Source organism: Zosterops lateralis, assembly GCF_965231275.1.
Source record: "Zosterops lateralis genome assembly, chromosome: 4".
In the NCBI taxonomy this organism is placed as follows: Eukaryota; Metazoa; Chordata; class Aves; order Passeriformes; family Zosteropidae; genus Zosterops; species Zosterops lateralis.
The window spans coordinates 16,670,792-16,695,348 of NC_139765.1; the positions used below are offsets into that span (position 1 = coordinate 16,670,792).

Here is a 24,557-nt window from a genome sequence, read left to right on the forward strand (position 1 = left end):
AAAAAAAAAAAAAAGAAAAAGCTGAAATACCATAAATAGTTGCTTTATGATAATGGTAAGGAATTCTTTTCAATATTCATGGAGTTATGCATGGGTATGTATGCATATGTAGCAATTATAAATAGGGATATTTACTGCAGTGAGAGCATGCAAACACATTTAAAGTAGTTGGATCTTGTCCTTCATTGAAATGGGGGAGGGAGACAGAGGAAGGGCTACTTTTAAGAACTCCCCTCCTTGCTTGGATTATGTCCAAGCTGACAGCCTGCAATATAGAGTAGTCTAATGAAATACTAAAGATTACTTTCCATGCATATATTAAGTGTGGATTGCTTTTACCTTCTTTTGGAAAAGAAAAAAAAATCATATGGCTTATCTACAGAACAACCATACTTGGATATTATATCCTGCACATTTCAAGCTCATTTTATAGTTGGTGCTGCTCACTTCTATAGTTATTTGCTTTGCTATTTTAAAGAATACATTTTCCATTAAAGAAAAAAAAAAGTTTCAACAAAGAAGTATTTTCCCTCCCACTCACTCTACACAATTTATTCATTCAGCAGTCCTGGAAATTTGGTGGATAATTCAGCCTTCTGTTCAGCTACAGACCTGCTCCAGGGATACAAGTGGTAGGATAAAAAAAAAAGAAAAAAAGGCAGCTGTGAATTGTGGCTGCCATCAACACCAAATCTGACTGAATGACCTTTCTGATAAATTGCAGAATAGAAGATAAGACAGAAAGAAAATAATTTTCTTTGCTGATAAACGCTAAAGAAATAAGATGACAAAACCAACCTGATACTTCAGTGAATTAGGCTGTTTAATACAAATAAGCTCTGTATGACTTAGGAAATCAAACCAATTGTTCTGAATACAAAATACTACAAGTCACTACTGTACACATCTTTGTGCTAAAGGAAGAGAGGGCACAGCCTTACCTCTGCCAGGGGAGGAAGGCCAGCCTGTGATATTTGTCAGTCCCCTGCCTCTCAGCTGGTGCCTTGGCCATGGATGGACTAAGGACACACAGAGGAGGGAGCACTGGGGAACTGGCTCAACTGCTGACATCTCCAACAAGAAATGTTTCTAGGAAGACCAAGTCACTGAACCTAAAGCAGCTTGGAGGTGTGCCTCCTCAGGTGGCCACAGGAGACCCATGGTCCAAGGAACAGACTGACCTACTGCACTGGCAAAAGCTGCAGCCTCCAAGAACATTCTACAGGCTCCAAGGGAAGAGTGAGCATGAAGTGCCACCCACAGAAAAATCTGGCACAACATCAACATGTTCAAAGGACAGTTTCTTAGCTAGAAGAAAGAAGTCTGGGCAAAAACCACTTGACCTTTTCTGTATTGGCTTGAGTGTTTTGTTTGCTGTTGGTTCTGAGATTTTCTTTTTTCCACATTATCCCAGAGATAAAATAAAAGCTACCTTGTCAGTGACACAAGCCTTGCTTACAGCTCACAGAAAGGCTATCCTTTTATCAGCCCCCACCAACAGGATGGGGTCCATGAGGATATCACTAAGAGCACACAGCAAAATGAGATATAAAACATTGTCCAGTGTGATATATATAGCACACACTTAACTGGGAATGAGCTAGCTCAGACACCAGAGTGTGAGCTTTTCTTGGTATACTGCTCCCCTTCAAGCTCTCACGTTTCCAGGTTCTTGGGTAAAGTAGTTTTCAAGTAAACAATAAGACATACAGTTTTTCATACCTACAGTCTGCATTTAGAGGGCTTACAGTAAGGAATTTATGGATTTTGAGATGCCTAGCCTTAGAAAAGGTAATGTATCTGCCCACCTGAAGTCATCAATGCCACAGAGCAGCAAGGAAAGAACAAGATAACTTCTAATGACATCTCTAACAAACCTTTTCCAACGCACTCCAGAAAGCCAAGACAGGAGGTGAGAATTAATCTAGGCAACTCTTGTTCTTACATAAGGAAATATCCCTGCCAAAAATAGATTGCAAATTCAGATGAACTTTATCCAGCATGAAAAACTGGAATACCTGCCTTTATTCTGTCTTCATTCTGTCTTATTTGAGACTACTTTTACCATCTCTCATATATTTTCTATCTTGGAACAGAGATTTATCTATAGGGTTCTGAGATTCCAGAGATCTCCTGCATTTCTCTTCTTCCAGGTACCTGTGAGAACTTCACTGCAGAGTGAACTTAGGTCAATTGACATCAAGACTATATTTAAGTCAGTTACTCACTCAGCTGTTACGAGAAGTAATTTCAAAGCTGTGAGGCACCCCTACTTCATGCACTCAGAGCCACTCACAAAGTCTCATTACAGCAGTTGGATTATGCGAAACACTATTACACAAATCTGTAAGAGTTACTGCGATCCACAGATTTTATTTTGGTATGTTTTCCTTTTGGTCAAGAAATAAAGTTTGACTGTGAATAAATTCCTAAGGTCAGGTGATACAACTTAAAGAATGATTAATTCTGTTCCAAAGGCAGGGTCTCCCAGCAGGGAAACATCACCTTTAACTCACCCCTTCCAAAAAATCCCCAACCACAAACAAATACACCCTCCCATCATACAACTTTCCACTAAAGATATTCCTTTTCTATTACAGAAACAGCTAACAACCCCATTCTATAGATATGATTTACAGATACATTTTTTTTTTGTGATACGAATTTGCATTCTTAAAACAAGCAGATGCAGCAATTACTCTACTTGCTTAAATAAACACATTTATCAAAGTCTTTAGAGGGAGCTGGATTCAATCCAGTGCCTTAGGCCCAGCATTAATCACAGGTGAGGTCACATACGCTTCAGAAATCTTGACTAGCAACTGTATTTATGGTTTGAATTTGCATAGTGAAACAGCGGTTCAACTCCCTAGCAGCTCAAGATATAAGAATAAGTATATACACATTAATCTTGTAAAGTGTTGTTCTGAAGAAGCACATTAGAAAACTTAAACACACTTTCTCTTTTTATCTGTTCTTCTATTCTTCTCCTCAAATACAGCTAATGTTTCTGTCAAACATGATTTTTATCTTAACCTGGACCTAGAGAATGACAACTATCCTGAAATGTCTCAGGGCTGGAGTAGATTTTAGAAATTTCAACCCTATCAAATTCAGATAGCATCTCAAGACATCTCAGCTGATGTTTTAAGATGCATATTTACCCTCCTGCCTGACAAAATATACAAATTTAATGGCCATATGAAGTGGTATTGATTTTATTCAGCATGTAAGATTAATGTAAACCATCAGAAAAATTCCCTGCACTGGCGTTATCAGCAGTATCATTGTTCTTTAAGTGTAAGCAAAGCATTTCACCCTAAAAGGGTTGGAAAAAAGGAATCAGGTTCACTTCAAGTCACGAAGAACAATAAAAGCAATGCAAAAAAAAATTCAGCATAAGTAGAGGAAAAGCAGCAGCACTGCAAAACCTGTTTTAGGAGCCAAAATGGCAACGAGATTGATCCAGTTGTTTAAGTGGATTTTCAACAAAGATGCAAAAGAATTCTCAATCCAGGGAAGCATTTAAGCATGTGATAACCTTAGCATGTAAATAGGCCTCCAGGTTTCCATGGCACTAATAACAAAGATGTTTCATTGGATTAGGACAGAACTCCTTATTTTCTCCTTGCAGCTACTCAAGTAATTATTTCAGGCTGAATAAGGTTATTCAGACAGATTCACTATTACCTGAAAAAAAAAAAAAAAAAAAAAAAAAAAAAAAAAAAAAAAAAAAAAATCAGACACCAACCAATATATTATCCAGAGTGTTTTTTTACAATCCTAAAACTGAAAATGTCTTAGTTATTACAGGGGATAACTAAGTTTTCAGGAATACTCACATCACCTCTAAATACACCAATAACAGAGTATCATCTGTAAACAATCTTTTTTTAAAGACATTTAAAAAAGGTGACGTAACACAATTCTGACACTTTTATTATATTTAGTCTACCCTAAGCAGTATTTTGGAAGAATCAGATAATAAGCTTTCAAAACAGCTAATCTTCCAACTACTGTTTTAGAGACAGTAATATGCAATAATGAATATTTCACAGAAGAAATGGTTTCTTTGTCTGTTTCCCCCAGTGAAGCTTAGTGTTCAAGTTTAATACTTGAACAGAGAGACAAATGCATGCCTGCTTTGTAACAAAACTCCATGCCATTAGCAATTTAGGGAACTATTTCAAAAGAATACATTATCTTTTTTGACTAATTGAGTTTTGTTTTCCATCTGCAGCAGCATCAAAAGCATAACTTAGCACAGCTCCAGTGACAGAAAAAGCTGAAGCCTTGTAAACATAAAAATTCAAAACAAGTTAATTTGTTTTCCTCCAGCAACAGCAACAAATTTAGGAAATGTATAATCCTGAGGAAACCATGCACTCAAGTTTCTACCCAGTCTGTCCTACTGTGCCATCACAGCCAAAGCCAAGCACTACTTCAGGGTCCTCACTTGGCCTATCAGCTCCAAATAATTTCCCTTATGCAGTTCTCTCCCCAAAAAAATACCCAGGAGCAAATATGCCAGGTAAAAATAAAAGACTTTCTTTTAAAAATTTCTAATGAACTATGTTTAATTAGTTAAGGACCATTTGACTTATTTTAGCTGGTTTTGATTTAGATCTTTGTTGGCTGAGTGTCAGTAGAAAACACCGAGAAATTGCCTCACTGCACCTGCAGAAAGGAACTCTATGGACCATAGCCCTGAGAGAACTTTATAGGTAAAGAACAAAATTCAATAAAAAATTGTTTAATGGTTGTCATATAACTATGGATGAACTAGATATCACAGAACAAGAAAGATGTCTGGAGAGAGTTACAGACTCAAAGGCCTACACACCCCAGAAAACTTGATTAATACACTGCAGGTACAGCAAGGGAGCCACTTCATAGGCTTGCACACTCCAGAAAAATTCATCTATGTAATTGTCTGACCAGGACAATTTAATTTAAATATTTTAATAAAGCACTATTTAGCTGCATAAAACCTGTGTTACCCATTATACAAAGACAGATGAGATATTCTGGTAGTAATTAAAAGAAACACGTATACCACAGTGCAACAAACTGGGTGGACTTTCAGGAGTGTCTATAAAAAAAATCTTGTATGTTACAGTATATATAAAATATCTGAAAACTCTTGTTTCTTTAAACATGGCAAATAAATTCCTGCTATGTTCCCAATCTTGACGCAAAATTGTTATTAGGAGTGTTTATCTGATAGCTTTTTGCTGTCAGATTTAATCTAAACCAGCTTATCCTCAAATGCACAAAAGGTTATTTTGACCTCTATACTTTGCTTTCAATAGAGGAGAGGGCAGCACAAGAGCTCCTCTGTGGCTTCTTGCAGCAAAAAACAATAAACAAAAAGTATTTTAAAGCACTATATGTAACAGAAACAATTCCAAACATTATCTTTAACAAGAAAAGCTCTTAATGTGAATATTATGTATTTAATGAGAGGATCCAGAATAAAACCCTAGAATAGAGCCACATCAATATAGCCAATGAATATTTTATATTTCGAACATAATCCAAGCTTCTTTATCTCAGTGAAACTTCCTGTTTCCCATGCATAACCTGAAATCACTTCTCCTGTAATACAACACAGAATAAAATTCATCAAGTTCCTCATTTTGGTACAATCATCTAATTACTCCTCCTACAGGTGAAACTACAGCAGATTTAAAGTGAGCAATGTGGAAAATGTAATAGCCCTATGAATCAGTAAGGGTGAGTATAAAGGACAGCCACCGCCTGGAGATCATGGTCCAAGGATTCTTTCTGCTGCACCTCTCATTTATCTAACACCTACCTGTGATGAAAGCTTTTCCCTGGGCCAATTTATTCTTTTGTAATTTCTCTGGTGTTACAATCAGCTAAATTACAGAACTTGAGGCTAGAAAAGAGAATTGCATGAGAAATATATTTACATTGATTTTACTAATACACATCCAGCAGGATCAGAGAAAGCTTCCAGTCAGCTGGCAGAATGTTTCACTCAAATTGCATACTTTTGGCACATGTCTACAATTCCTCTTCTCCCACCTTGATTAAAAATGCAACAAAACACACAAGTGAAAGCAAATTGTTTTGCAACTTCCTTCAGGAGAGAGGCAATATGTCTGACAGTTGCCTAATCTGAAAATCTTTCTCTTCACAAAACACTTAATGAATCACCATCCCTCAATATTTCCAAGGAGGCATATGCAGATTAATTTGCATCTTCAATTCAGAGTATAAACAGGAGAGTTGCAGTTGCTGCCTATGCACCCACTTCTCTCATTGAGCAGTCACATGTTCTCCAAAAGCATCTATTACATTTCAAATGCTCTTGTATACTTCACCATTCCAACTCACAAGAATGAGGTTAATCTGACTGCAAACATTTTATGCTTTTATTAACATAACTGATATTCATTGTATTGCTGCTGTGCTCATGGAAGAGAATAAAAGCTTATACTGTAATTTTTAACCCATTTTTGAATTCTAACCTAAGGTTACAGCCAGCCAACTCCAGCAAAGGTGCTGGGTTGGCCCCCAAGTCTGGCCACAGCTAAAAGCTGTAGGATAACATTGTTGATATATGAGCAACTAAGATACTACAACTGAGATTTGCCAGTACACAGAATAGAAGTTTGGGGGTTTTAGGGGGTAGAGTTAACTTCAAAGTCAAGAACACAAGTTTATTAACTCAAACATGTCATGCATTTATATGGAACTAAAATTTTCTGTACTTCAAAGTGAAACACATCTATATTAATAGCCAGTTTAAAAAGCAAAAGAAAATTATACACAGGTAACCTTTGGAGGAAGATGCTAGCAACATGCAATTATAGAAAAGCACCATAAAACAAGTCCCTCAGTGCCTACAATCTGTTTGTGGAGATATCATCTGTGAGACCCACTCAGTATGACACCTGTTGATTATAAGGAACAGAGATTCTTTTCCATCAGTTACTTCAGAAGGATGTACTTCAATTACAGCCAGAAAAAAACAGCATCAAAGTGCCCTCTTCCTGTCAGCTTCTTTCTGCAAGAAGTCTAAGCACTAGACAACAATATGGATGAAAATATAATTCTTTCCCCTGAAGAAAAAGGATTTGATTACAGCACCCACAGCCCTGTACCAGCTGTATGCATAAACCTTGATTTAATTGGCAGAAGTGGAAGATTTAAGAAGTCATAATGATTACACAGACATGAAAAACTCCTAGGCAATGCTTCTGTCTGAAGAAAAATGAGATAATACACTGAATAGTGAGCTTTTCTGTTACTGAGGGTTTGATGGTGAGATAGCCAAGGTTATTACCTAGTCAGGAATTTAATAAACTTCAGTGTCCAAACCCACAGATACCAAACAGGAGGGAAGCAATGCAAGTAAGGGTTTTACAGCACAGGTGAAGATCCTTGGGCTAGTCTGAGCTAGCACAGAACTGAGCATACAAGGAAGAAGCTTTGCAGTCTTTGTCCAGGGGACAGATCTGCCACGGTTGGTGGAGTGGCTGATCAATATTCCCCCTTCTATAATTGAGATTCACATCTATAATCACAGCACTGATGGGCTCATGTCACACATACTGTCTCACATAAACTCCTGCCTTCAGTGGGTTGCAGCCCAATCTGTCTTGAAGTTGAAAGACAGTCCTTAAAAACACTTAAGCTTGGAGTAACGTAGATGAAAAAACAAAACAAGCTATGACTTTCTTCCACAAAAAATCCCCCAAGTTACTCTTATTTCAGTTAGTTTATGGATGAGGAGCTGGGAATTTGATTCTTCCCTCTTCTTTCGCATGCTTTGGGGGGGTCATGACAATGGAATACACCTGAAGTTACTCAAAGCCTGTTGTTCTCTTAAACTGATTCTTTCCATTGCAGTACAAACATGTTTTCAGTCTGTCTGTTGAAGATGGAACCCTCTCCCTTACCACTGTCCTCTTATGTCTAAACTTAGTTAATTTTTCTGAAAAAAATGCATAAAAAAAATACTAGCTGCAGCTCTTGATAGCTCAGTTTCTCTGACCCAAAAGACAAAATTCTTATCTCCTTTTTATCATTAAGATCTTCTCAAAACTGGTATTTCCAGTACCTTGACTGAGACACTCAAAGTAAAGGCTTTAGCAGAAATTGTATGATCTTTCCATTCTACAAATAGAGCTGATAAAAATCCCATTTATTCAGAGGAAGAGCCACAGCACACAGATCACATCAGATGGATAACTCCCAGCATGACTGGAGTTTTCAGTAAACACAGCAAATGACATACTAATAAAGCAGATGACAGATTTGGCACTCAGAGGGTTTGGGGTTTTTTTAAGTCCATTCTTCCTTTTCCCCTTTTTTTTTCCACTGCCAATCTTTTCCTCTACAGCATACAGAAATCAGACTAAGGAAAGAAAATGCCCTGCCAAGGAGTATTCAGTAACATAGGCAGGCTTCCACCTGGCTCTTCACTGATCCCCAACTAAAAACATTACTTAGTTGCAAACACCATCATGGAAAACCATCTTGAAGTCCAACCTAAAATGCAGCCACTTTGCTCTTTAGGAAATATTTTTATTTTTTCCTACATCATCCTCCATCTCAAGCCCCAGCCGTCTTCACATTCATAAGGACTGCATCCCTGCAGTATCACTGAAGACAAAATGCCAGTCCAATTTTTAGCTTCTGAGGCTCTGCAGTGATGGCTTGTGACAAGGTAACCCAGGTATGGTATGATCTCAGGACCTTATTTCTGAGCTGGCAGCCCTGAGTCATGTCAGCTCTGCTGCTCCAAGCATCCCCAGACAGAAGTACACAAGCATCCCTTGGGTCCTTTCAGTCATACACTGCTCATGCCTCCCCTTGCCTTTACCCCTCCTGGAGCTGCCAATATCTCTTGCCTGCTCTGTTTGCAAACCTGTATTTAGCTTGTGCCCAAGTTTAAACCCTGCCCTGCAAGTTTACCAGTCCTCAGGACTTCTCTTGCCCCAAGTACACCTCAAGTGTTTCTGCTGTTCAGGAATTGCTCCCCATACTCAGTCCTTTGTCCCCAGCCTGACCCTTTTGTCCTTCCTGTAGTAAGTGTCTGTGACTGAACTCAGGCAAAAATAATTTTGATTTAAGAAGGCAGGAGAGATGAAAATCAGCTCTTAGTACTCATTTGTGTTTCAGCCCATTATTGGATTTTGATGATAATCTGTTTGCTTTTCTTTAGATTAAGAGATTACTCTTTCATTACCATAGTCTGAAAAGGAAAATGTTCTTTTAACCATTTGAAAAATGCTACTAAAATTTAAAATAGGGGCTGAGCTATGGAACTTGCCTGTTCAATTTTAAAGCATTTTTAACGTGACTCAGATTCTTCAGTTTAAACAGTATTGAGACATGCAACAGTATCTGTCCACAGGCACACAAACACACAAAACCAAATTTCAGCCGTACAGAATAAGGCACACTTCAAAATGCCACTGAAACCACTGATTTCACCTAAATCTAGAGCACATCATATATTGGTATCGCTTGCATATACCCTCATGAAGAGATTGTGGATGCCAGCAGGAACCCCTTGATTTACTCTGGAGGATCTTAACTCAGCCCCCAGCGTTGTCCTCGCAAATATCCTCATTTTCTGGCTCTGGCCAGCTGGTGACATGAAATGGAGAGATCTGGATATCAAATGACAGACAAACATTTACTCAGAATACACCAAAAAAACGGAATTTTTTATATTTAAAGAACATACACATGCAAAATGTATATTCACCTACAGTTAGTCTGCTGTAACTCTTAGCTTCCCTTGAAAGAATAATTACCATCTGCTTTAGCAACGTCTGACATCAAAAACTGGCTTGATTATTACATCTTTTCAGCAGGAGGACATTGTCACAAACATAAGTCAAAAAGTCAAATTTGCATTTTAAGCTCAAAATAACTGTCAAACCACTAAATACAGCAAGGCAGCCTTTTACCTCAGTCTGAAGCTGTCCTCAGAAGCAGAGCCAGTGAGAGTGGTGGGTGGACAAAGCTCAGCCAAGCACTCCCACAGACAGAGAGAAAGGGAAGCAGGACTTTTGTTTCCCTACTTGACCATCTCAAACTTACTTCAAGGCATGGGATAGCATTGTTATTGACTGTCCCAAAAGATAAATCATTCCACTCTTGACAGAAGGAATGAATTCCCGTTAATTTTATTATTACCTCTACAGTTTTAAATCTAGAACTATGCCATGGTTTAATCCCAGACAGCAACAAAATCCCAAAGTGTTGCTTTCTCACTCCTCTCCGGTGGGATGGGGGAGAGAATTTGAAGGGTAAAAAAGGGAAAAAACCCTCATGGTTTGAGTTAAAAGACAGTTTAACAACCAAAGCAATATCCATACACACAAGCAAAGCAGAACAAGGAACTCATTCACCACTTCCCATCGGTGGCAGGTGTTCAGCCATCCTCAGGACAGCAGGGCTCCATCACACAACTGCTTTGGAAGACAAATGTCATCACTCTGAACACCCTCCCCCTCACATTGCTGCTTCTCCCCCCTAGTTTATACACTGAGCACAATGCCATATGGTCTGGAATACCCCTTGGGTCAGCTGGGATCTGTGTCCCAGCTGTGTCCGTTCCCAACTCCTTGTGCAGCCCAGCCCACTCACTGGTGAGGCTGGGCAAGAGGCAAAAAAGGCTTTGACTGTGTGTCAGTCTTCTCAGCAATAACGAAAAAAAAACATCCCTCAGTTATCACCACTGTTTTGATCACAAATCCAAACAGCCCCAAACTAGCTACTGTGAAGAAAAAAAACCTCTGTCCCAACCCAAACCAGGACATTCTGTTTCACCTTAAAAGGGAATTAAGGATATGCACCAAGCTTACTAATAAAACAGTTAATTGCCAAGAATGATGCTAATGAACTTGACTACAGACAAAAGAGGAAAATACAGAAGATTAACATTTTAAACCTTGTAATTGCAAGACCAAATTCTCATGCTTAACTAAGGATACAAACTAAGGTTTGACATAGCAGTAGAACATCCTCGAAGTTGAAATAACAACCAGACCTCCCTCCAAACACACAGTAAAGCACAGTAAATATATCATAGATAGCAGAGAACCAAGAAGCTGCACTCACCAGCAACACTTACACAAATCCTTAAACAAGCTAAATTTCTCATTTTACCACTCCCATTAATTAATTGTATTGCTATACCTTCCCATCTTTCCACAGGACTCAAAGTACTACTTTAAGAAATATATCAAAGAGATCCTGACATTAAGTTCTTCACGACTTGGATCTCAAGTATGCTTGACAAAATCAATTATCAAAGTCAAGAAGATCCAAAAGGTTAAGCAGGTGCAAAACCAGAAATTTTCTGCTCATTAGATTCATTCTCCACTTGCTTTAGTGGATGTAGAACTAGCCCTTATTTCCAGGAATCCCTTGCATTAGGGTGAACAAGTTACAGACATATAGCACTGAAAACAAGCTAATCATTTTTTCTTAAATCATTTGCAGAACCATCTAGAAGCATATCAACATTCAAAGTGCATGTTCGCAAGACCTATTAGAATGCCTAAACCCAGATCTCCAGCAGACCTGCACCTGTTTTTCCTCATCTTTCAATAGGTCACTTTTTTGCTGTTAGAAGATCAATAATAGAATTATTAGATCAGCGTTTATTTCCTACATAATTTCTCTTCTGTACTATTTCAACAGAGGAAGTGCTAGACAGTCTGTTAAACGGGAGACTACTCAACTACTGGTATCTTGCCTCTGTCAATCTGTAGGACTGGCCATTAAGACAGTGTTATCCTCAAATTTATCAAAAATCACGTTCCCATGGAACAGTTCTTTCAGACTGCAGTGCCCATGACACATATGACGTCCTCCCAAGTCTTCCCAAGAAGAGATGAAGGATCACAAAGCCTGGAGAGCAACTTACATAAGACACAATAAACAGCACGGAAAGGACAGATGTAGGGAAAAAGGTTCTTGCACGCACAGAGCATCAGCCTCCTCTGTACCCTTAATTACGCAGAGAGCTAGTTAAACACACCTTCTTCCTTTCCACAATCTCCTCTTGTTTTCTCAAGAAACAGCCTTCTTTTACAGACCTTAAACACAATACACGTCTTTTCTCCACCTCAAAATCATCCGTTCACATCAGTGAGGCCTAAAAAAGATGCGGCTAAAGAGAATCAAAAGAACACAAACAGGAGCAGCAGACAACACATTATTTTTCCTTTGACATGGCACTTGCTGCATTTAAGATCATCTTTAGAGAGACAGATCAAAGAGCAAGAAAAAAATCTGCAAAAACCCTTAACTTAAACCTCCAAACTCACATTATTTCTGAGCTATCATGAAGTTTTTTAAATCTTATGCAAATTCTCTTTTTTACTGCAGTAGAAGCAAAAACAGGGAGAAAAGCATACTGGCATCTTCCACAAAACATTATTTTCCATGTTCCAAGTAAAAGTTTATCCAGCTGCTGAACACAGCATTACATCCTCTGCATCAATGAGCTCCAATTTAATTTTTATTCCATGTCAAACCAAGGAAGCAGTGCAAGACTACAGTATCTTAGGTTCTTAGCTAATGCATGCAGGGAGCTGTAATACCCACAGTCATATGAGAACTGAAGAGTGGAAACAGAGTCCCACTAAGGCTGTCACTGAAGCACAATATATTAGGTGTTATCATGAATGGAGTGTACATGCGGAGACAATGTTTCATTTTATGTGACATGATAAACTTCCATCCTAGTGAATTAATACGGTATCAAAAAAAGTGTTATAGAGGTCCCGCATTGTCCTAGGGTGACTATGATGCTTGTATCCCCAGTCGTCTGTTCTGTATGTTCAGTACCTTTAAGACTGGTTCTGGAAGTGAGCAGGAAAAGAAGACGCACGCAGTTTGTTTTGAAAAACTATCCACTCCTCTGCATTTTTTCTTCGTCCTTGGACTGTGTGTTCATCAAATGCACGGACAGCATTCAGAGGTTTGGTTTTTTTTCCTTTAAGTTAGTCTAGCTAGCTGGGGCAAAAAAGCTTCCTAGACTGTTTTTTTTTTTCCTTTCTCTTGGGACTGTTTAAATCTGCTCCAGACTGAAAAATCCAGAGGAGCACCAGGAGCTGCCCCTGTGGCCCACTGGGGCCTGGACCTTGGCATTTTCCAGTGCCGAAGGGACTGGGACTGATAGAGCTGAGAGAGCTGAGCTAACTCCCGGCAAGGGCTTCTCTCAGTTTTACCATCTCTCTTCGGAGCAGCAAGAGGTTTTATTGTTTCATATTATTCATTTCTTATGCCTGTGGACAGTTTGTTTGTTAAATAAATAGTTTTTTCCACTTTTCTCAGAGGAAATTCTCTTCCCGAACCGGCTGGGGAGAGGGACCATTTGGGTTTGCCCTCCTGAGGAATCCCATTTGGAGGTTTCCTCCCAAATTTGCCCTAAACCAGGACACTCATCTGAACCTTTCCACACAAAATTCATTTAGAAGACCATCTGAACATCATCCATACCTAAGAAAAAAAAGAATGAAAAAATATTCCAGCAAAGAAATTTGCAGGTTTGGCAAAAGAAAAAGTATGAAGCTTGCATTTATTAAAAGAAACCATTTTTTCTATTACTTACATTTCATCTGCTCCAATTCTGCATGTCAGAGAGTAATAGAAAGGAAGCCAAGTATTTTTTTTATCTGCTACCCACACTTACAGTAAGTGAAATGAAACTTTGTTACAATTAAAAATTGCCCTTCAATAAAATTAGCTTAGAGATGTTGATATAAAATCTATCTTCAAATTAACCATAGAGTGGTATACTGGAATGGAGTTAATTCCCTTCACAGCAGCCCAGATGCTGCTGGGTTTTATATTTGTGGCTAGAATAGTGCTGGTAATGCACCAGTGTTTTGGCAACTGCTAAGCAGTGCTTGTAGAGCATCAAGGTCACTTTTTTCCCCCCAAATTTCCCTCTCAGTGAATGGGGTGGGCAAGAGTCTGGGAGGGAATACAGCTGGGACAGCTGACCTCAACTGCCCAAAGGAGTAACCCAAACCACAGAACACCAAACTGGGGTTAAACTGGGGACAGTCTGCCTCAGGTAGCCATTGCTTATCAGTCTGATGGTGGGAGGCACATAGGTTTATTTCTCTCTTCAGTAAATCAGTATTCCTTTTCAATTTGTTTTTTGGTTTAGTTCTTGTGGCAGGTACAAGAGGCCACAGAACTGTGTTGTGCCATGGAATGAAAGAAACTCAAGGGACAGCCAAACAGGAGCATCTCTCAACTCCTAGAACCATGCCTTAGGAAGACAGGGAACATCTATTAAGGATGTTTTAAACAAAGGATTTTAAACAAAATCTGTAATTTAAATTCGAGGAGCCAGCAGCTCATCTGCAGACAGGGTGAGTAGGGCTGCACAAGCTCTGCTGGACACACATCATGCTAAATGCAACGAGAACTCGCCTTCAGACAAGGCTATCAAACAATTGCTTCAATCAGAATCTGAGTCAAACTCAGCTCCCAACTATTTCTAGTCCTCATCAAGCTAAAGCTCCCTAAGCGAATGAGACTGAAAATTCAGTTTCCTTCTCAGCTCTGCCTCTAATACGATCTAGACATAAACTGAAATCCATCAGACCACAACCAATTAGCAGAGTGAGTGTGCAGTGCTACAACCAGCACCTCCTCATGCAGGTGTGAAACTGCTTGGGCAGGCTCTAGGTCTTTGTTTGGTGACTACCAGCTATCAGAGCCCCAGAGCACCGTATAATTCATATTGATTTAATCTTTAAAGCCAGAAGTAACACATACTGCTCTCCAAAATCACATCATCAGGCTTTTTTCTTTACTGACAGGCAATTTAAAAATAAACAAACAATCCCTTTTACAACAGAAAATACGTTAGTAAACAATTGTTACGTCAACGTATCATGTTATATCCTGATTTCAGAAACCTAATGCTTTTACCTACACAAATAATCAGTTGGAAGCAAAGAACAGCAGAGTCCAGGTCTTCCATATCTACTTCTCCTCTGCCTTCAATTCACCGTGTTTATTCCCTTTCTGTCTTGAAGAGATTACTATCTATTTTATACAGCACCATAATCTTGGACAGAGATTCCAGGATCCAACAAAAAATAAATGCATTATTAACAGCAAAATGATAATTTATATCAGAATCAGAACAAGTCTTCATCTGAGCAGTTTTTTTTTCCTCTTCTACACAGGATTAAAGCCTTCTATTTATATATATACACAGCATATGTATATACATATTTGCGTAACTATACATGTGTCTATATAAATGTATATACTCACCCCATACACATTTGAGATATATATAAATCTACAATTTTATAACTACTGCATACTAGAACTTACAAAATTTACAGATATACATATGCTTCATATATATTCTAGCATATATAATGGTGACTGGTCACCTGCTTCCTCCAGACTGTTAAATCCATTTCTCTGTAGAGAAGCAATTCCTTTTTCCAAAGGAAAAAACACTGAGCGCGGTGCCAAAAGCAGAAAGTGACAGAAAAGTCCAAAAATTGAGAAGACAACCAACCACACTTGCCGGCAGGAGCAGTGGCCCAGAGCACTGAGAAGTCTGGGTGAATCCCACCACTGGACCTGGGGCCCTCAGCCCACACTGTCCCCGTGGGGGATGACAGCAGTGACTGAGAAGCCTACAGAGAACATTCCAAACAGAACACCAGGAAAGAGTCCAAAATGGACTGTTCCAGAACAGAAATTTTGCCTTAATAACTTTCCCACCAGCCTTATTACCTCCCTTTTCAATTTGCTGCTTTATAAACCAAAGATGAGGCACTAAAATGGTGTATTTATGGACTTGGTGGTGCTGCATAAGCTTATAACTCAGTAGACTTTATGACTGCAAGTCATTTGTATTGATTTATTTACTTCATTAGCGAGGGGAAGATTTAATTCTGCATTGATGGAGAATCAAATTGAAGAATGAACAGATGATTAGGCATTTTAAAATCACATTTTGTAGTCAAGTTTTATAATGGCACATCCAAAAGTAAATACTAAGAGTATAAACAATCTAAATCTAAAGTTAGAAACTTAAACCACTGATCTGATCTGTAGACAAAAGAGTTATGCAGCTGCTTTACAAACTCTCACCTTACCTCCCCTACTTGACCAAGTTTTTCAAGATGTGCTAATCTAATTATGGAAACTCTTCAACTGCATGAACAATACTGCAAGTTTTCACTCTTGGGCTTTGAGGGCACTGTGTTGATTGAGTTTGCTATAAACATAGCTGGATACTCAGGGAAGTCCCTTCCATCAGCCACTGTATACAATACAGTAAAAAAATACTGTGTCTTTGAATCCCAAACCCATTTTGGCGTTTTTCTTTGATGCATGTTAGAATAATAATCATTAAAGCAAAAATTCAGCAAGCATGAAACAACATCTTTAAGTGTGAAATTAATCTTCCCAGACTAGGAGATGTAAATATTTAATTCTAAGGAGGAAAAATTAACACAAGTTGGAAAAATATGTGAGTCTATGAATGACAATATTCACCACCTTTCTGTTGGGCATCTCAAAGTAACATTAAAGGATAAATAAGCATCTTCCTGATTTACCTAAGGAGGAAGTTGGGTACAAATTGCTCAAGGCCACAAAGAGACAGATGTAAGTAAGGAGCAAAGCTGAGGCTCTTTAGTCCTGCTCCAGTACCCTGCTATTTCACCACACCTTACCATGCAAACCACAGAGGCAACAACAGAGAAATCCCCTATCCTGCTGGCCTCCCCAGCATCATCTATCCTCTGCTGGTTCTCTATAGACCTCTTCCTACCTACCTTCCCCTTTTAGGATTACTCAGCCATCCAGCAAGACCTGCCAGGAGCATTTCAGGCAGCACCATGGCCAGAGCAGGCAGCAGTGCCAGGACATCCCCACAGCTACAGCCTCCACAGAGAGAACCAGGCAGCAGCTCTGGTGGCCACAGCACCGTGGGAGGAGGATCTCCTGAGAGACTGAACTTCTCAGGAGGGCTGAGTCAGCTCCATCACTACCTCAGAGATCCAGGAATGGGCATAATGAAACATGATGTCAGCACTCAGGGAAATTAATCTGTCACACCAAACTAATGCAGGCTAAATCTTTAATGTAATATTGATTGTGCTAATGTTCCTTCATGCTGCCATTTAGAAGCAAAATACTTCTTTGTTATATAGTAAACTACACTCAGGGGCATGCAGGACAGTAGCCAGTATCATTATAAAGAAGGTTTTGTTTTGTTGCTGGGGTTTCAGTTTTGTTTTTGCCTTTTTCCTAAGGAACAAAGGTATTTAAAATTCTGCATTCAAAGGCAGTCACTAACATTACTGGCACTAAGAGAAAAGCTGATCATGCCTAATTCCAGTCATTTGGTCTTCCAGCATCCAAGGAAAAGACACATCCACATGGCAGGCATGTCCTAAGAAAGAGGGCAAGGAAGGCTGACAGATCTACAGGAGTTACAGAACAAGATGCTGCAACACTAAGTCAACATTTCAGTTCTTGCTTCAAGGGATCTTGTGGTCAGAATATTTTGTAATTTTTTCCATCTCTTCACACTGTGCAAGTTAAATACTATTTTCTCCACCAAATGGCTAATCTTACATTTTAAGATTGCCCAATTTAAATACGCTGAACATGGACCATTTCCCACTGATTTGTGGAGAGGTGTGTTATTTCTGTCATCACACTGCAGACACAGGAAGCTCAGAACTAATTGCAGAAATCCAGCAAATTCTGGTGGCAAAGAGTTTTGCTACTAAACTCCTTCACCAAAACCCAAATCCTTTCCTTCCAATCCACTGTAGGACAAGGACAAGTTTTCATACAATTCCTTTCCCTCTCTCAAATCATAGCCAGCTCTCAGCCATCTTGTATCATCAATATTAAACAGAACTATGTTTATAATAAGGAAAAGAGAGGTTAAACTTTTTTTGGATGCAACCCTATCAGGTGTCTAAAGAACTGTCTTTTGCCTAGGTCTTAAAGACAGCAGCATTTGCGGTCATTCAACATCTTTGCCTTTTATGCTGAAACTGCAGGCAAATGAGCTCATTATCCACTGTGTTTTCTGCTAATCTCACACATCTCATTATGATGTACTTGGGGCTGTTCCCTGCTTCCTCCACCACTTCTGATACATGCTACCCCTCTCATTGACCTTCTCAGCAAACAGCAGAAACCACAGCAGGCTCGGAGCTGTAACAATATACCTGTGATCCACCTGCCTCTTTTTTGGAAATCCAGAGCTGGCCTCATAGCAGGATCCCACTTTAAGTGGGGCAACTATTTCTTTAAGTGCTGAGAAAACTCTTCATCTGGCAGACAGCTGTGATAACTCCCATCAGTGACTAAATTATGAAATGCCTCCCAGAAAAGTGTAATAACTATTAGACTAGACAGGATGACTCAATGCTGAAAAATAATACCACATCTGTCAGATTCAAAAAGCCAGGAAACTACATTTAGAAATCATATAATTTTCCTTCAACTTTCCTTTTCTGCCAAATCTTTTCTAAAATTGTAACCTGCCTTGTTCTACAGCTCAGAACACTATTTTTGGATGATGCCTCACTACATATTAGGAATACCTTGTTTTCTTTATGCTTTACCTGGCTGCAAACAGGTAAAAGCCTGGGGGGTAAAAGTCATAGAGGGACCTCTGCCAGGTGGCCAAAATGAAAGATGCAGAGGGAAAACACACTTCACCTCTGAAGGAAGTTAATTGTGCTAATGTTCCTCTACTACTACTTCTGTGTACTTGAAAAAACTATGGCATTCATAAGCTGCCCTATTTTCTTCAGAAATGCATGCAGAAAAGTAATTTTGAAGAATAATGATCAAGTGCAGTCAAATTTTAACATGTTCTCACATAGGACATGGATTTTTGGCTAGCCACAGGGAAGTTTTTGGGGGATTTTTTTTGCTTGTTTTTAAAGGTGGCAAATGCTCTTAAGCAAACAGCCTTATGGATCTCATATCTTCACTGCTCCCTGGACTTGCTGCTGTAAAAGTATTAATATTGATACGGCACACTTTAAGAAACACTTCAAAAAATAGCTACTTTGCTGTTTAAATGCTATCTAAATAGTTACATTATCACTGAACTGATGCTGCAGAGAAGATGCATTTGAAAAATGTTTATGCTGCAAGCATAAGACCTACAATCTTAGGTACGACAACCGTAGATCTTACAATGTAGCGAAAAAGTTATTTTATTGAACCATTTTGCTCTTTTTTTCCCCTCAGAAAAAAAAATTATTCTCAAAAACATCCTAATATTCACAAAGTATTATCTCTGCTTCCAGGATCTGAGGTGACCTAAAAACGCATTAGTGCTTTGATTTGGGCTGGGTTTTGTCACAGCTGTGCAGGAGAAACTACCACTGAGTCCTCAGATGCCCTCTACCTCTCCATTTTAGTTAGGCCAGTCAAATTTGGTCCTCCTAGGTATCACAACTCGAGTGTTTCAAAGAGTCCATTTCCTTTTCACTGAAATGAGCACAGAAAAGGAAAAATAATTGGAATATTTTGTACAGAGGATTGTCTGGGTCATGACAGAGCACACCTAGAGGAAAACCAAGTCACTCATAAAACGAGAACCTTTATTCAAGAAGATTCTATTAACAAATTCAATCCTTCATGATTTATGAAAAACTGAGTCACAGTGTTTCTATAGTAAAGGAAGTTTAGTTTAAAAGTTTTTTTAAAAAATCCATCTACTACAGTATCAGCCTTCACTCCTGCTATTTAATTCCTCAGAGCTTCTATTGTCTCTAGCCTTTAAAGGGATCAGGTAGCTCCTGCCACACCATACTTAGATTTTTTTTTCCCATTTTACTTGCAACCACTTAATAATTTATTTTTTTTTTAATCACAATTTCAAGGGAAAGCAAAAACCAAAACCTGAAAACATTTCTAGCAGTTTCACAGGATAGCAAAAAAGGAGTAAGACAGCTTGGATAGGCAGAAACGTCAACAGTGTAATTCAATCAAGATGTACTTTGCAGCACAGGTAATGGGTTTCAGGGCACCTTGCAGTAGTAAAGGAACCCATGAGTTTATGGAGAGGGAAATGTCTCCCTCATATTCCAGCTCAACAATGTAAAGAGCTTCAGAGACCTTTGCCATGGGTAGAGTTGATAAAATAAATTGAATTAGTCACACTAGCTCAATTAAATATAAAAAAAATTAGGCTAGGAGAATTAGTAAAAAACCACTACAAAGATGATTATATGTTAAGCATTAGCTACTAAGAACATTAACATCATTAATTACTATAAGTATTATTTTAAATCTGAACAATTAATATTTTCTTCTGTAGGTCTCCATTGTTAGTACTACCTTTAAGAAAATGCTATCATCATTTATACATTACTTTGAAAGTTCTGCTTTTGAAGAGATGTATATTATTTTGAATTGTTTTCTTTTAAAGAAAAAAATTATGGTGATTAGGTTACTTCAAAATTAGATTTTTAACTTGTCCATTTTGCACATACATACCCTGTAACAGGTCAGCACCCTAAATTCCCACGTGCCATATAAACAGGAACAGATTTACCACGTTTGAGGGATGACCACACGCTTTTCAATGCTGTATTGGAAGATACTTTGCTATTAAAAAAAAAAAAAAAAATCATTCCATACATCACCATTCCTAATGAGCTGCTGGCAATATTTGCATTTTTTAAAGCTGCTTCACTGCTAAGCACTATAATGTTCAGCAAATCATGTAACTTTTCTTTAAGCTCACCACTGAACTTCCATTACCCACTGCCCATCCTCGAATGAGCTTCTCTGCTTCCCAGCCACCTCACTCCCTGGGTCAAGAGGGAGATGCATATTTCACACCCCCATCCTCTCTGCAGCTGATATTCTGAGGCATCAGGGAACGTTGACCTATTTTGTATGAAGAAAAGGGCCTATCTCTTCCTATATTTCCTGGTACCAGCCTTATTCTTCTGTTCTGCTCTCCAAATACCAAAAATAGAAATCACTTAAAGAGTCCAGCTCTTTAAACAGTTGCTAGGTCACGTTCTCAATGGAAGAGCATGAATGATTTCTAAAGAAGGTTTTTGAAGCTTCCGAGTCCTGTGGCAATACAGAAACAAAGTATTTACAATCTAACTGAAAAATTACTTGGTTTAAAAGTCATATTGTAAAACTGCTGCAAAACCTCTTGTCATTAATTATAATTGGGACTTTTTTAGCCATGTTTTAGAGATATTATTTGCTCATATAACCTAAGCCAATAGCCAGTAGATTCACATAGGTTTATGAAACGCCGCTTGTTATTTTATACCAGTTTTCAAAAATCAAAGCAATTTTGATTGAATAAATACAACTTTTGAGCAAAGATGGTGTGTCTGTACCTTCCACAAGCAGGCTAAATTGCACAGCTTAGTAGAATAAGCCAAGCTCAATCTGCTTCCATGAAGAGCCTTCCCTGGTCCTACTCCTTCTCTTCCCCCTGCCTTCCAGAGCCCTACCATCAGTGGGATGCATGGAACTGTGCTGACTGCCAGATCAGGGATCCAAAACAGCCAACCCAGTACACAACTCAGAAAAAAAAAACCCAAAGAAAGAAGCCTTAAATTCCCTTTTCAGTCACCAATGATCCTGCCTACTATTTGCTGAGGTCAAATAAGCTTGATCTGGAGCCCTACCTACTTTACCTAAAAAAGCAGAGCTCTCACCTCTTCTTTCAAGGCAGCAGCTCTAAAAGTAGCCCTAGAAACATAAGGGATGAAGAGAGGATTTGTTGGCAATTACTACTGTAAAGCACAAAATCTACAGAATAGCAGTGTAATTCACATGTACTTGTCCTGCATTCTTGTTTTCTGTTTTCAGTGAGGTATGAAAGGCTGTACAAGCCAGGCAAGAGCCCATTTTTGCTCTCCAACAGCCAGCAGCAGCAGAGCCCCAGGGAATCTTCTCATAAAGAGGCAAAGCACGCACCACCATGTCCTCAGAACATACCCTAGCTGGTAAGGCTGGGGCTTTGAGCCAGAAGTACCCTTCTCCTATTTAACAGCCTTCAGTAGATGTTCTTGAAACATATTCTGTCACTTTGTGAACCAGGGCCACGTAACAGCTACACAGCCTAACTACACTGTGCAGAAAAGCATTTCTTTCCTGTGCTCTAAACCTGCAGCCAGTCAGCCAGTCACACTAGATGCTGCCAGCTCCTCTGCAGGAGAAACAGCAATACTCATTCCCCAGGCATCACCTGACAGTCACAGACCTCCATCATATCTGTCACTGCAGCTCCTTTCCAGCCTGAAGGATTATATTTTAGTTCATCATTCCACTTTCAGAAACCATTCTTTGCTTTTAATTTCCCTTGTTTCTCTTGCCCACATCTCCATTAAGACTGTCATTTTAGAGATGACCACACCTCCTGATTTCAGGTTTGGGGTGGGGTTTCAGACCACATCTGAGGCTGCTTTTATAAGAATGTCTCTTAAAATCTGAAGGCATTACTTCTGAAGGTAAACTGGCACTTCAAATCAATACATTGATTTTCCCATGACCTTCTGCTGCCCTGTTGCTCAACCTCATAAAGCCCATCTGCAATTTCTCAGTTAGGTCCCAGTCTGACTACCTTTGAATACTTAACTATCAGCAGCAGCTCATTCACTTCACATTCCCTGTCTTTTCCAAGTTACCCATCAATATATCGAGCTGCACAGGCTCCAGCAGGGACCTCTGCAGTCCTTTACTGGTGGCTTCATTTCCACAACAAGATTTGCCCATTTTACTGATACCTGCATTCTGTCATTTTTCATCCATTATTAATCGATTCGAAAATTTATCTCGCTGGTCCATTGCAGTGCTTGAGAGGAGGGTTTCAATAATTTCTTTAATGAGGTGCAGTTGATGATTTTATGAAATATCCATGGAAAATCCCAGTATATCACCTCACCCATCAATCATCTTTGTTCACATGTTTACCATGTGCTGCAAAGAACTCAAATAAATAGGGCAAGACTTGTCATTGCGAAAGCCACTCTGACTATTCTGCTATCTATTATGGTGCATTCTGTTATTGAAAGTAAACTCAATCAATCTCCCAGATAAGGACAAGGGGCTTTTATGTTTCCCTGGAAACTCTGCTTCCCCCTTGCCCTTTACCATCCTTTCAGTCTTCTGAAAGTGCAAAATCATATTAAGTGAATCATATTAAAGTGAGCAGTTACATATCACAAGTAATTTTTCTGTCCTGAAAGGCACACCACACTATAGTGATGACACATCAATCTATTTTAGTTATGTTATTCCTCCAATCACCTTTTCTACAAGGCAAATCCTTTGGTACTTGTCTCCCTCATAGGGGAGATTTTGGGGCATTTAAAACTCCCACATTCTCCACTGGGATGGCAAAATTAATACAATAATTTGATTTGATTTTTGCAACTTATTTCTTTGAATGTTTTTGGAAAAAAGAACAGATATGCACATCACAGAACAGGGTCTGTTACAGAAACTCCTGTCCTTGGAGTCTCTGCACTATGTCTTTAAACCACATCAAAGGTTTGACCCTTAACTACTCCTTTCAGTACTTGTTTAAAAAAACCAAAGCAACCAAACTATGTCTTTAAACCACATCAAAGGTTTGACCCTTAACTACTCCTTTCAGTATTTGTTTAAAAAAACCAAAGCAACCAAACAAAAGACAAACACCAGGAACCAAAACCAAACCCTGCAGCAAATATCCTCTTCTGCTCTCTGAGTTATCTTCAATTTCTGGGATGGAGTCTTCTCCCTTTTGCTGCCCCTGCAAAGATGCTGAATTTATGCACACTGTAGCTACTACCACAGAGCAGCTTTATTGTGATAATAGTGACATTTTGGAACTACTTTGCATGCTCAGGAACCAGATGCTGCCTCCCCCCTTAGGAATCCCCTCCCTATGCAGCTGCCACTGACAGTGTTTAAAGCTTATTTGCAGCATCTCAGCCCAATGTGACACAGCTGTTGCACCCCATCCCTTTACAGTCTCTCCATTTTCCTCCACAGCACTGAAGCCAATAAAACAATCCTATTACCTTATTTTTAATTTTCTATGCCCGAATTCATGGGGATTTTTCTGTTACCTATAGCAGGCTGCTGATCTGACTTGGCTTTAAACTTTAAAATACAGCACAGTTTCTCTGCCAGCTCAGCCTACTCCAGCTCCGTCTGTATTTTGGCACTGCATTATCCCAGGATTTGTCACCCTCCTGCCACATTTAAGATGCATGTTATGTCAGTATCCTCTTTTAAAGAAAAGCATTTAGTTACACATTTTAGTACCTCGGTTTCTGGGATTAATGCAGAAATACATATAAAATGCATCAAAATACTTTGGGTTTGTTTTCCTCTGTGCATGTTTATGCAGCACTTCATTGAATTTCACCCTTCCCTTCTATTTCCTACCTAGTTACTAATAAAGGACAACACAGGACCTATACAGAGCAAGGCTGAGGAGTTATTGCCTAAGTTTTGTTTCCACAATCTCTGGATTCACTGCACCATGGATACAGGCAAGA

The 24,557-nt window shown here is 39.0% G+C and overlaps 1 protein-coding gene across 9 annotated transcripts in view; it reads right to left on the bottom strand.

Annotated features, from left to right (window-relative positions):
* Nucleotides 1-24,557, bottom strand: part of BICD1 (BICD cargo adaptor 1) — a gene marked incomplete at its 5' end in the record, with an annotated part of 180,508 nt that overhangs the window by 118,118 nt on the left and 37,833 nt on the right. The window lies entirely within an intron of this gene.